Below are 14,797 nucleotides of genomic sequence, written 5' to 3'. Positions count from 1 at the left end.
ACAAGCTAAGAAAAGGTTTTGCTTTTCCGTTCATGCAAATAACAATGTATACATATTTTCTTCCTTTCATGGAAATAAATACGTTAACCAACCTAACTTGATTCACGTGGTTCGGCACTTGTTTTCTTTAAATAAAATCTTGCTTTCAAATCTTATGAATGAAACAAATAAATAATTGGGAGAGATACCCCTTCGTGAGCCAACCATGCTCAAACTGGATCAATAGGGCATGTTGAGTTTCTGTATATTAGGGTTCACATCGACAAACAATACCCTACATTAAGCATTGTTGGCCTTTAAATACAAGGGTATGCAATGCATGTGCAATGCACCTGCTTCTTCACTTGTAGAAGCGTGCACAAATATCAGGTAGACTCAGAACCTGTTGTAATCTACCTGTTAATGTCGGGTTTGGATAGATCCAATTAAAAATACGGTAGGGTTAGGGTAACAATTTAAGAAACAGGTGAAAACCACTTTCAATTCCGGCTCCAGTGTACAAGGTAGCAAGAATTGAAACCAGAACCCGTACTCGGGACCTGCTTCTTCCTTTTTTTATTCTATATTTTCTTTCTTATTTGTATTTTTATATTAGATTATTTGTAGATGTTAGGATGAGATGTGATTTATTTGTATCGACATTCAGCTGTATTTTCTTAATATGTATGACGTGGACGAGATCTTTTTTTTTTCAATTGTTTGAAGAGGAAAAAATTATTATCGTTTCTCAAGAATTTCTAGAATCGATAGAATTGGCTCGCACACATAATCGTGTGGAGGGCTCTCATTTATAGCAGAAGAAATACAATAAATATGGAAAATATCAAAGATTACACAATAGTATAAATATCATATATTCTTCGATATCCTTGATACGATATCTCTTGATTCTCTCTCTAATACTCCCCCGCAAGCGTAACGAGATGAACTTCACGTTGCGATTGGATCAGTGAAAATCCTTGTTAATTTTCTTGCCATATGATTTTCATCCTTGAGTTTTTCTACCGTGAGGTGGGCATCGTTAAAAATTGGGCAGAGTGACGTGGCCCATATCCTTTTATTCTTCCTTAGCTCCAAATAAATTAGATTTGCATTCCCGTTCATAGCCATTGTGGAAGCTCTTCATCTAAGCATGGAAGCCGAGAGGATGATGTTGCTGACTCGAGAGAGGAAATTAAAATCTGTGAAAGAATGAATGAGGACACCACAGCAACATCTATCCATGAAAAGAAAGGAGGACATGATAGCATTAGCTCTGCTAAAGTCTAAAAAACAAAAAAGAAGTCGATTGTGCTTTTGTGGGGCTGAAACTGAATGTGACTGAGAGAGGGTGATGAGATCAAGAAAATGCCAAGTAGTCGAAAGCTATAAGAGAGGAAGAAGCTATGATGACCGATTAATATTGGAGAGGCTGAGAGAGATCTCGTGATAACAAGGCCATGGCCGAAGCTCGGGATGGTCAGCAGAGTGAAGGAGATGAGACGAACTCGTTAAGATGCTGGATGGCTAGAGAGCGAGCAGAGGCTATACGCAATGTCTGGAGACACGAAAGCAGAAGTTTAGCAGGGGAAGAAAGCAGAGGGGGCTGCATGAAGTGGAGAAGGAGCAGCAGCAGAGGAGGAGAGAGACAACTTCAATGAGAGGAGAATAAGGCTAATTTTAGCTTAGTTTGCAGTAGGAAAGGCAAGGGACGAGCAAAGCTAATATCAAAAGATTGACAAATTAGGTACTGAGGGATCGAATAACGAGTTCATTGAGTGAGAGAGAGTCGGATGATAGAGGATTGCGGTGTAAAAAATGGCGTGGTTGAGGGAATGACTTAGAAGCTTGGAACATTAATTACCTAATTAATGACAGTCTCCCCAATCCATCATAATCAATGTAACAATTAACAATAAAAAAGGGTGTAACGCAATGGCGCACGCTTTTGCTAGATAATTAAGAGGTTCCAAGATATTATTGGTGAGATTACCTGTGCCCTTTTATATTAGACTAGTAAAACAACACGTGCATTGCACGTGAACTATTCATATTGCATATGTATATAGATATGTACTTGGACTATATCTTTATGTGTTATTTATGATTATGCTAAACATGGAGATATGCAAATTTATATTGATAAGTACATTATGTAAGTAGATATATGGAGGTAAGAGTCCAATAGAGTTCTCATCAAGAAGCATCGTAATTATTGATAAAATCCTAGGATCTACCTATAGATTTGCCTCCAATTGGGAATCTTATTGCGAAAAGAAGAGTACCGAAACATAATTACTGAATCCTAAAAGCTATTTCAGTGTTTGGTATGTTATTTTTTGAATCTGTTGAAATTGAAAAAAGGATATAAAAGGTGTTTGGGAAACTACTTTTGCGTTTGCTGAAATAGATAAAATGATTGGTAATTATAACAAAATTTAATACTTTTAAATAAAAAATCTAGTTACATGTCAAACACATATGATATTGATGATAAATTACAAAAATATATAATAACAATGATTTTGGGGAAAAAAATCCAATCTGAAAGGGAGATAAATGGTAAAAAATAGAACCATTATAAACTAATATTATCTAGAAAACACAAAAAAGAAATTTTCTTTCTAATTATATGATATATTTTAATTTAGTAATTATGTTACTTCATATAAGCATATTAATAATATGATAATTGATTGAAAAATAGCAAATGATGATAATATCTGACGTACAATCTCTTATTCCCACTAATATTACCTAAAAATTTTGAGTAAAAGTAATTTAAAAGAATCTTAAATATAAAAAATGAATTAGGGATAATAAATAAAGTGGGGTGGTGTTAAATTTATAAATCAAATGGGTAAAACCGGAAAGTCATCAACCGGAAAGTTACGGTGGCCGACGCAAACTGGAAAATCATCCTCGTGCATCCTGGAAAAGCAATGCTGACCGCATTCCCAAACAACAATAGTATAAAAGCATTTTTCCGTAAACGCAGTGCCCTCCCAAACGATCACTACATTGGTATGCTGACAAGGTCAGCTACAAGACGCGGGTCTATCGATCCAAAATATCACCAACAACACTGGGGGCAATAAAAGAAGCTGCGAAATCTAAAATTCTATGATAATCTTATTGCGGTCCTCCCAATCAGGCAAGAGCATCCGCACACTTTTTGCGTCTCCCAATATCAAGGTGGGTTGAAGGACTTCAAAGCTACGGACGAGATTCCTGCAGTCATCAATCAGCGGATAGAGAGCAACATTAGGTATGGAGTCACCCCAAATCCATTCGAAAATAACACTGGCATCAAATTATATTATTGAGTACATAAACCTAGAACAAAATTTGCCCCCCCCAAAAAAAAAAAGGACCAGAACCACATCTAGCTCAGAGTCGAGAAAACCAAGATCATGTCCCTCTTTCTTTATATCCTGAGACATAATTTCTAATGAAAAAGTAAAGCCTATTAGAATTATAAACTCCTGTAACCCATTTTGACTGAGCATGGTAGGAAAGTATGAATTCTTCATGAGCTTAGAGTTGTGGCATGAAAGGAGAACTTCACTTGGCTGATTAATGCTTGCAAAGTGAAAAAGTTAAGAGTGTACTATGTCAATATATAGAATCAACCAGTTACTATATTCAAACTTAACTCCTGCTAGATGAAAAGGTGTCCCAATTTGAATCATTAGAAAATCAACCAATTACTGTTCAAATACCAAAGGAAATATATAATATAATATAATTAGAAGTATAGAACCGCGATGTTTTGTAATAAATAGTTTCATGAAATATGTTGTCATGTAGAGAACTCCTCCTATTGCATCTTTGAACCTATTATTTCACAACAAATTAGTTCCCCGAAGTTTAATTTCTGAAAGGAACTATCAATTGATTTTCTAAATCTTAAAAGGAAACAGTTCAATTATCTTAAGTTTTTAGATTGTTATGCGACCTCATGTTCTTTTTATTTATTTATTTTTATTTATTTTTGGTTTTTGTACAAATTTTTTACAATTAACCTAACAATTTTCCTTTTTTTTACACTTAAGCTTTTATTTTCTTTTCAAACATATATAAATAGAACTAAAAAGGAAAAGAATTATACATTTGGAAATTTAACGTGTGTAACGAGGGTAAAAAGTCTATGAAATACGAAGCTCGATAAAAGAAAAAATGGGATCAATTTAAAGACGCGTGTAACATGATTGACACTCTAGCTATAGTTAAATGAAAAGGAAAATAGAATCGACAACAAAAGGAAAAACTATTACCACTATATTGGTTAAGTACATATAAATCATGAAGTCCCAAGCGATTTACTTTCTTGTTCTACTAAACAATGGAGTGAAGGGGCATTATATCGAGCACTAACCCTGGTGAATTTGGGGTTTTAATCCGTACTGCGCCAATAGCTTGGAATATGTCCTCTAGGTTTGGCGGGCAAGCAGAGCAGCTCCAGAACATAGATTTGGGCACCGAATGGAGGTCTTTTTGTGGATTTTGTATGACCTTCAGTGGCTATACTTTCGAAGAATGGTTGTCAGTGAAGGCGGGAAGGTGTCACAAAGCAGAAAGGTGGGTGAGTGGAGCTTAACGGGTGGAGATTTGCGATCGTTGCTGGCGGAGCGTCCATTAATGGGTGATTCACTTCTACACAACCTTCCCTCCTCTCCTCTCCATTTTCCTCTCTTTCCCTCCTATCCAAACGCACTATGCAAAGGGAAAAGGAATAAGATATCAGTAGATAATAGCAGATGCAAGAAAAACTTGATCAGAGATATTTATATATATCAGAATATAGTAGTGTAATATATATGAAGGAACATAACAGCAAAGCCCCAAGAAAATCCTGCTAGAATGATCAAATACTGATGCGCTAATGGAGAGTGTAAGGGGCACGATTTGCAGCAGGCGTTTATGTGAAGAGCACGCAGTAACGCAATTTGTTAAATGGGAGAAGAAAGGCTACATCACGGATCAAAGCGAGCACTATCAAATTGAGAAGGGGAGGAAGTGAAGGCTTCACAATGAATTGTGATGGAGAAATTCACCAATGAGCAGGTGTTTCGTCGGTTAAGAGAGGGGGCCAAAGTGAAATTGCGCGCTTAGTTTGTGCATTCCGAATGAAGGGACATTACAGTATGGCCTTATATGTGCGAATAAGGAGACGATGACTGAGGCATGTTACCGGAAAGTTTGCACAAAAGTGTACGACGAAAGCAGAAGCATCGCCAATTGTTCGAGCGGGCAAAAGTTGCAGCGCCGATTATGTAGTAAGAGGGCTGGCCTATCTTGGCAGTTCGATCAGCCCAAAAGAGTATGATAGGAAGGCACTAAATGGAGGGAAGATGAGGCGCAGAAAGGCGGAAAGAGAAAAAGCAGAGGACGACGGTTACATTTGTTTTTTGGGAGGGTAGGATGCAGACGGAGAGGAGAGCAATGTTGGATCATTTTATTTTTGCAAATGGAAACGACATATCCAAACTGCCAAAAGACCCCATTGAGAGCCCTGCGAAAATACATGTAGTAATAACTTCTTCTTTTTTTTTACATATTATCTTTTAGAATTTTCCTTTGTTGATTGGAGATTCAAAAGAGGACAATCTTCTTCTTTATTTAGTGGTCTGAACCGCTTTTGGCATGCTGTACAGCATGCAAAGATGTGACCCCAATTGCCTCGGCCATGAATCTTGTTTTTTTCATTTTATTTCCATATTATTAATTGCTAATTAGAAACGGAAGCACCAGAGGAAAATGATAAACTACAAATTTTAGGGATTGGAAGTGCGAACATCAAAATAAAAGGGTTATGTTAGAAAATCTATTAGAAAAAAAATAATAAAGAGAGAAAACAAACTGTAAATATGAGACGCGGCCGTTCACGGTAAATCGGTGCCTATTGAATTTAACAATGACAGAGTGTTTGGCGGTCTTTTTAATTTGTCAATGGAATTAAAGGGTACTTATGGAATTTTCAAAAAAATAAGGGCATTTTTGAAATTATAAAATGTAAAGGAACAAAAATTGAACTTCACACTTTTCAATATTATATAGATGTATAGATTACGAGGATTTCTGTTTCATTTTACTAGACTCATAGTCTCATTCATAATAAAAATGTAACAATTAACATTATATATAGTACACCCCTAAGTTTTCGAGTGGTGGCAATGAAACCTTTATGGAGAGCATAACACAATAGTATACGAGAGCGAGATCTAAGCTATATAGTTGGCCTCGGGAATTCGGATTTGGCAGGTGAGAGATGGCAGAGGACATGAAGCCAGCCATGGCGACGACAGTGCTTCAAATCACATACGCAGGGATCTATCTCTCTTCTCGCCAGGGCAGCAATATTACAAGGGATGAGACCCAGAGTTTTTGTGGTTTATAGACAAGCCATGGCCACCATCTTCATTGTACCTGTTGCCTTTCATTCCAAGAATTTAACTCATCCAAATTCACCTCTATCCATCTCAGTATCCTGCCAAGGATGCACGCAAGATTAGTATCAGCCAATAAGTTAAGGACAACTATTGTCCTTGAAGAAGAACAATTTGATTTTTTGGGTATCCCCAATCACAAATAGAGTCCAAATCAGTGTGGTTTTCCCGATTTGACCATTTGATGTCCAAGTCGGGCCGTGGACATTGCGGAGAAAATTTAGAGGGAGAATCTACTTAGATAGGATGGAGAGAGAATGCAAGAGTAGGAAAGACCAAAACGAACAGTGCAGTGACAGTCATATTCACCTGAAATCAAGAAATTTCCGGTTTGATGTGATTCTCGCTAGTGGTTTTCTCGCACCTCTTTTATTTAGAGCGGAGGTGGTACCAAAGATGAAAACACCTCAAGCGAACTCTGTAGTTACACCTGCACCTTGTGACTCGTATTGACGTGGCTCTGGCTCTAGCATATTACCTGTATAAAGTTCTCATTTAACAGGAGGCCCATAGGTTTATGCATTCGCCCCCGGCCTCTTATTGACGCCAATACAGGAACTGATCTGAGACCTGTCCGGCTCTGTGATTAGAATCAATGTGACTTGCCCAACCCGGCGTCAATAAGGAGCGGGACAGAAGCATACTTGTCCGGTTTCTATTAAACTCACTCGACTCCTTACGAAGTCAAATCATAGAGCCATCCCACTTTTCAGACAACCATATATTCAACGAGCTAGGAAGTATATCCATATCGAAAGAAATTAATCGGGACAACTTTTGAACATCATCACAAGTACCTGAATGATTTTATGTATCATTGTTAGAGGAAATCAATTTTGAGATTGTCTGGTTTATCTGCAGACGGGGGGCAATCTAACAAGGCTTCCATGGGATTGAAGAACTTCTCCTTGATGTTTGTAGCAGCTCTCATTGGGTATATCCTCCAATAGTACGCTTTATTCGGATATATCTCTTTTTCTTTCTATTTTTTTCCTCCGTCATATCAGAGTAAATGGGTGTAGGACAAGAATAGAGAAAGCGAAATAAGAGATTAGAAATCCCACTGATAAAGTAGAAATTTGGGAAACTTTAAGTTCCGATTCGGCGAATTGTGCCACCTAAGCCAGATCCTGTTCCTCTTTGCAGTATATCTTTGTCACCCCATCATAACAACCCTTCATCAGCATTAACGAGTTAAGAGGCATATGTGTGTATGCAGAGTAGCGATCAATCAGAATGTGTTTGCAGAGGGTTTGTATTTAGCATCAGCTTCGATAGCAAGGGCGACGGGTAATCTTGTCCCGGCAATCACCTTCATTATGGCAACTGCTCTCGGGTTTGTACTTACATGTCTCTGTCGTTACATTGATTCTCCCCCTATAGCTTGGCAACATGTACGTATATAATATCATAGTTGTTGAAAGAATCGGATCCGGTCAGATTCACAATAAGAAAAGTAAATTCTACGAATAAAAAACTGACGATCTGATCGAATGCCCAAGTTGATTTTTATTTTTATTTTCTTTTGGGGTAGATTGGAGCATGTGAACGTTAGTAGCTTGAGAAGCATTGCGAAGATAGTAGGGACAATGGTATGCGTTGGAGGAGCAATTGTTATGACATTACTAAGAGGCCCAAAACTTCTCAATTATAGCACAGAGCACCTCGTACTTTTAGGATCTATGTTTGGGTATGGAAGTGGTGGCGATGGCAATGATTGGATACTCGGCTGCCTCTTCCTATTCGGGAGCTGCTGTTGCTGGTCGATTTGGCTCATATTGCAGGTAACTTAATTAAAATTTCTGTTTTGTTTTTCCTTTTTTCATTTTGGTTACAAAAGAGAGCTCATCGACATAATAAACACGAGGGGATATAGAAAGTTACATCGAAATGGAGTACTAGCTAGTGATCTCGCAAGACACTTATTAGAATTTCATAACATTATAAATTAAGTTGGAATTATTATTTTCCCGAGCATTCATTCCAATGGAACAGATCATTCTTTTATTCTTCTGTTGGAACTTCCGATGTTAAAGATTCACATTCTAAAGAACTTCCGAGATCGGGGAGAGACAGTAATATGCTCCTTTTTTTTTTATTAAGGGGATTTGTGACATTTGTCGACCTATTCGGACACGAGGGGAGAGTACTGTAATAACCACTTGATTCAATTAGTTTAACACTTATTTTATTTAAGTAATGATATTATATTTGGATCTTATGAATGGAAAAAATGTCTGATTAGGAGAGTTTTACTTCTTAGTACATCGACTTCGCTCGAATTGAATTAGTCAAATCTTGTTAAGTTTCTGAATAATACGGTACACACTGAAAAAAAAAAAAAAAGGCCAATGAGAAATTTCTACTAAATCAAATATAAATCTCTTAATTTCAAATATAGGGCAAGTGATACACTTTATTTAATTTGAGCAATCTGCTGCTCAAATAGTTTCTTAAATAATTATTTATAAAATTCATTTTGATCAAATAATTCCTTTTAGAGATCGGTCAAAACAGTCGTCAACTATCCAACACATTAAATCAGTGCATGGTTTAGGTTCACAGATCCTGGCCACATTGACATCGTTCTAATTTTATATTTTAAATTATTTAAATCCCACAAGTCACTCAAATAATTTCGTAAATGAACAAGAACCTTTCTACTAATAGTTATAGTGATGCAGTAGCTGACTAGATGCTACCTGGACCCTAGGCCATTATGGTACTTTTGAATACTATTGATTTCAAAAATACAATATATCTAGCAGTTCTACATTGGGGCCTTTTCGAGACGGTATTCACAAAGCTGTGCCGAGTCTGCTGGCTATTTAGCAGCTATTTCCTTTTAATTAAATAGCTGATTCTTTTTTAATATGAAAATTACTTATTTGAAATGTCGAATTTACCGTTGATAACTAACTTATATGATGATTTATTGGAACAGGGCGTAGTAGGATCGGGGATTGCTTTCTTCGTGCAAGCATGGTGCATTGCCAGACGCGGCCCGGTATTCTTTGCAATGTTTATTCCTCTATGCACTGTTATAGTCACCATTTTGGGTGCAATTTTCCTTCACAAGGAAGTATACACCGGAAGGTAAAAATTATCATCTTCATTGCTTCTTTGTTCTATTTATTTCTTGCAACAAAATTTGAGGGTTGTTTACAGTTCTTTTTCTTGTGATTTCTTTTTTCAGATCTTTTTACGTTATGTAATGTTAAGATTTTCTAAATCTAAAAGTTCGACCTAATCTCTCCCTGGATCTCAGCATGTTCGAATGTTTTCTCTCGATGATAACAAGTACTTATTTTTTATTTCATGTGCATAGAATTGATTTTTCAGGTTGTACTTAATTGAGATTTAAGTATTTAAGTAACATTTTTAGTATATCATACTACTATTATTAAGAGAACTGGTCTTTTCTCTTTATTTTTCTTTTCTCCAATTACAGCATGGCGGGAGCGATTGGAGTGGTGGTTGGTCTGTATATCGTGCTATGGGGTAAAGCAAAGGACATTGCCCCCATCGCCAATGAAGCGAAATTATTGCCTCCTAGTAAAATTAATTTAGAAGAACCCCTCCTGCGTAATAATTTACCAGCTGATGATATCAAAGAGGCTAATGGCAGAAATTGCGTATAGTTCCACATCTTTTTTACACTAAATTTTGTATGTCTAATTAACAACCTTTTGGCTTGAATAGTAAGTTAATGTAATTTTGTATGTTTGTATCCATTGAATGTGCGTCAAAGTTTTGCAATTTTGTACTCCAACAAACAATGTTTAGGCATGAAATTAATGAAAATCTTTTGCCCTGTATCAATTTTTTTGGGTAAGAAAATTGTGAGAGACATTGCTCTCGCAATTCCGGGAGATCGAGCATTAAATGTTATTCTCCCTCTCAACAAGTGCGCTTTCCGAGACTCAAACTTGTGTTCTCCTCTTAACAGAGATTAGAGCTGCTTAACACTCAACCAACACTTTATTGGTTATTGCCTTGTATCACTTTGCTATGAGCGAATTGTTTTGAAAATTAATTACTTACTATGTAAGAGCTAGGTAGCTTATGTAGAAGATATGGTCTCTCATTTTAGTATATACCAATGCACAAAATTCATAGCCAACAATTGCAACGTTGGCTCCCCATTCTAAGATGCTGTACTTACTGATCGACTTATCAAAAAATATGGCCAGCCAGACAACTAATGAAGTATGCTTTCGGAATATAACGAGCAAACCAAATTGCTTTTATCAAATGGAATAAAAGCTTATAATGATGAAGTATTCAAATCGACTTCTAGTTGTGTAGCATCTAGATTGACCGGGGCCGTGTTCGAGAAATTGCCTTCTGTATATAACTCAATTCTCATTGCCAACCTCTTGATTTGTTCAGCTTTTGAGTCTGATGAACTTCTCAGCCAGTTCCAACTATTTTGTCTCAATACCATGTAGACAAACTCATGGTCTTTTGATTTTGGGGAAGCATCTCGATCGTGCCTTTCAAGCAGGAATCAGGTAAGGGTCCAATAGAAGCCATTTATCATACCAAAAGTTGATACTTTCCCTTGAGTTTATAGTTAATATCTGCTTGATTGAAGGCCTTAAATACAACAATTTCTTCCAATTACAAGAGAAATCTCCTGAAATCTTAATAGTCCAAAAAGATATCCTTTTAGCCAGAAACTTCCTCATCCAAGCGACTCATACGAAACCAGAATTGAACCAAATGGCCTACGTGTTCTTTGATTTGGTTAAGCATAATAACAACCATAAAATATGCCATCAATCAATCCATATAAAGGGCCATATGAATGCGCCACAATTGCTTTGTACCTATGGTACCATCGCCTTCAAAGACTTTACGCATTGCCAATCTTTTTTTTTTTTGGGAATAATTCGTAGAACTTTTATTAACAAGGAGGCCACGATTGCTGTGTACATAAACCACTATCTCTTTTGTTAAATAGCCAATTGGCCTATAAATTATTGGGTCTATTTTCAAATCAAAAGCTCAAGTTTTGATATGATATGGTATCAATTTCTTATAAACTCTCGAACATATATTCAATATTCCGATGTGAGGTAAACGCTCAACACCCGGCCTCACCGTCTACGAACCGAATTGGCCATGAGCCCACACTTAGGCCACTATCGACAAAGAGAAATTAGACTTGGCTTGTTGTGAGCTCACGGGAGCAAGCGGAAGCATAACAAAAAAGAAAACTTATTTATTATTGTGACAAGTGAATTGATAGGGAAAAAAAGAATCTCCATTTGGAATTGAGAAAATATATTTAAAAAGAGGTACCATTTTCATATTTAGATTATTTAATCTAGCAAAGGATTATTTATTTGTCGTACAAAAAACCTTTTGAATTCCTAATTGAAAGAGACTTTACTAATAAAAAGGCTTTCAACGCTGCCCCATACTGATCAAATGTAAAAAATATCTAGTGGACTTATAAGATATTGAGGTTATCTCCAATCCAGTTCAAGTTAAAAAATTGTGGTATTTAATTTCTTATAAACTCAGAGATTTTTATTCAATATTTCGATATGGACAACAGCTCTCAACATCTGTCAAAGACTTGTGCATTACCAATTTTTTTTTCGATAACTCGTAAATTTCTTATTAACAAGGAGAAGGCCTTAAAATAAAAGATACAATGATCGAGATCACCATCTCTGAAGATGTCAATCAACAGGAAAGCACAACACCATAATACAACTAAAGGAAGTAGATGAAAGGACGCAAGGGTCCGAGGATTACAAAGAAATAGATCACATCCAAGTAACAAAATCGAAAGTTCTGCTGACTTCTGATTTAGCAAACCAGTTTGCAAAACCATTCCTTTACCAATCTATTAATGTAACTAATATATGTAATTTACATTTGAGAACATATTATATAAATAATCTTATCTATACCATAATATGTACACAACATATCCCGAATAAACTTCCGATTACTTATATAAAGGGGCTGCCGCTGTACTGGAAAGGCAACCCCAATTTGCCCCCTCCCCCTATAGATAGAGGGAGGGGACAAATGTGGCCCTCCTCCCGAACTCCTCTAGCGACCTCACCCAAGAGGGGAGGTCATCTGGTGGGGGGGCCTCGATCTGCCCCCTTCCCTCTCTTTCTCTTCCGTGTTCGAGAAAAGAGATAGTGGAAGGGGGGCAAATCAAGGCCCCTAAACGCCATAGATCGGGGCCACCCTTGCAGCCACCAAAACGGCAATTGGGCTCATGTGCTTCCCTCCCTCTATTATAAAAAAAGAAAAGATGCTTTTTTAAATTTGAGAAAAAAGTAATTTACTATATAAAAATGACATCATTTTAGGAGTTTTCGTGGCTGATATATATTTAAGGGGCCGCATCAACATTTTCCGTCAGGGACGAGATGGAGCATTGCATAGAGAGACTAGCATGTCCAAACGTTTCAAACGGTGAGATTAATTTGTGTAACCCAAATATTTCAAGAATGATTTTTAAAAATTTCTATCTTTCAGAGACCAATTTGTATTTTTGTCATAAAGTTTTTCTTCTTATTTCTTTTGTTTTTTTCTTTCTTCTTCTTTCAATATATCCAAAAGAAAGAAAAAAATTCTTCTGTTCTTTTTTCTAGTAATTCTACAAGGCACATGGCCTATGTTATGGAGCATTAACTGACAAATGACAATGATAATGAGTTTTCGATTGCCAAAATTTGCCGCGTGAAACATGGAAAAGGACAGAGAGCACCCACATACACGAGAAAATGTCAAATCAAACTAACATATACCTAGGGTGGTTTGTAATTATTTAATTAGAACAAAGTACAAACTGTCCTAAACTCCGCCGTTAAATCTTTTATCTTTTCTTTTTTCTCGATATTTAATTGATATTTGGACAACACCATCTTACAGTGCAAGTCTCAGTTAATATATATACATATACCGATGATATGGATGTATCTGTGTAGGTATATATATATTGGTTCATGCATGCGTCAGTCTAAAAGACAGAGATGCGGTGGGCGCAGATCGACAACTAATAATTAGCCAAAACCAACACAAATTGATGCTGCGTCAAGAACACGTCTCTTCCTCCATTTTCTATAGAAAAACACAAAGCTAAAACTATTATTATATTTTGGTCTACAAATAACATTGGACTCGTATTCCGGGATTTCGCGGAATTTTCATGGGATTGTTAAATTATTTCATTTGGTAAAGAATTATGTTGGATTTGAGAAATGGGTGCAGGCGGCATGGTCTCAACATCGCTTACGAACCAAGAGATTTCATGTTATTGCACTATTTTCATAAGCCACTTTTATAATGGAAAAACAAAAAAAAGAATTATGTTGGATTCCAAAATATGTGTATAACAAGATGTTTTGCATTACAAAAAAAGAATTATAGCAGTTCACTATAGGCGGATGGTGTAAAAGTTTCGGACCGATAGAGTATCTGCCTTCAAAATTATTTTCTTTGGAGCGTACAATGTTTTGATTTAAAATCACACATGAAAAAAGTAAGAGTAATTGAATGGGTTTGTATGAGATTGAGCACCACAACCTACCAACTCGAGTTCTTGAGTTGGAGATGAACTCAATCGCTTATTGGTCCAATGGAATTTTACACAGTATCAAAGCAATTTATGCTTCCCAAGTGTGGTGTTGTCCAGTTTCAAGGCAGTCAAAAGTGCACCTCATTTAGTCAAACCTGATTGTGGAACTCATGGTTAGTTTAAGTTTGTTCCCCTTTGCCAGATCACGGAAGAGAATCCCCGGCTTATGATCAATTATTAAGGGTGGGTGTTTAAGTATTCATGTAGCACGTGTAAGTAAAGGGTAAAAAGGCCACACAGTATCACGTGAGGCGGGTATTGAAAGAGATTATTGCACACGGAAAAATTAGAGAGAAATGCAAGAGTTTATAAGAGATTGGATTCTACAATCTACTAGTTCGAGTTTTTGGAGTAGAAATGGACCCAATCACTTATAAACCTAGTGAAATTTTACATAGTAGCAGAGTGGGACAAATGGGACCTATTGACAACGAGACGTCCACACCGAACCTTTGAAGCCAACAAGGTCAAGTCAATCTCTTTTGGCCTCTGAAGCCAAAATGCACAAGCCATTTATTTGACCTCTGAAGGCAAGATGCCTCAAGTCAATTAATATTTCTTCGACCTCTGAAGCCAGGATACTCAAGTCGATTATTTGTGATGGGAAAAGACCCATATCAATTCATACTCATCGTCGTCATGTCAAGGAGTCGCTGCCATTGTCATATTTGATTAGATATTGGAGTTTATTCGCGCAAGATAAGCATTTGTTGCATTACATGCTCATGTTGAAATGGAGTGTTAGAGATATTATTAG

At 36.6% G+C, this 14,797-nt stretch overlaps 1 long non-coding RNA gene and 1 pseudogene across 1 annotated transcript; one reads left to right on the top strand and one right to left on the bottom strand.

Annotated features, from left to right (window-relative positions):
• Positions 1 to 2,818: 2,818 nt before the first annotated feature.
• Positions 2,819 to 5,450, bottom strand: LOC116197111. Its single transcript, XR_004154991.1, has 3 exons — positions 5,174 to 5,450; positions 4,358 to 4,695; positions 2,819 to 3,210 (listed from the first exon to the last, which is right to left on the bottom strand). It is a non-coding gene; the product is annotated as an uncharacterized LOC116197111 (long non-coding RNA).
• Positions 5,451 to 6,250: 800 nt separating this feature from the next.
• Positions 6,251 to 10,166, top strand: LOC116193634 (annotated as a pseudogene).
• Positions 10,167 to 14,797: the final 4,631 nt, after the last annotated feature.

Source organism: Punica granatum, chromosome 2, assembly GCF_007655135.1.
Source record: "Punica granatum isolate Tunisia-2019 chromosome 2, ASM765513v2, whole genome shotgun sequence".
Taxonomy (NCBI): domain Eukaryota; kingdom Viridiplantae; phylum Streptophyta; class Magnoliopsida; order Myrtales; family Lythraceae; genus Punica; species Punica granatum.
The sequence above is the reverse complement of the archived record's forward strand: the minus strand, read 5'-3'. Positions and strand labels throughout refer to the sequence as shown.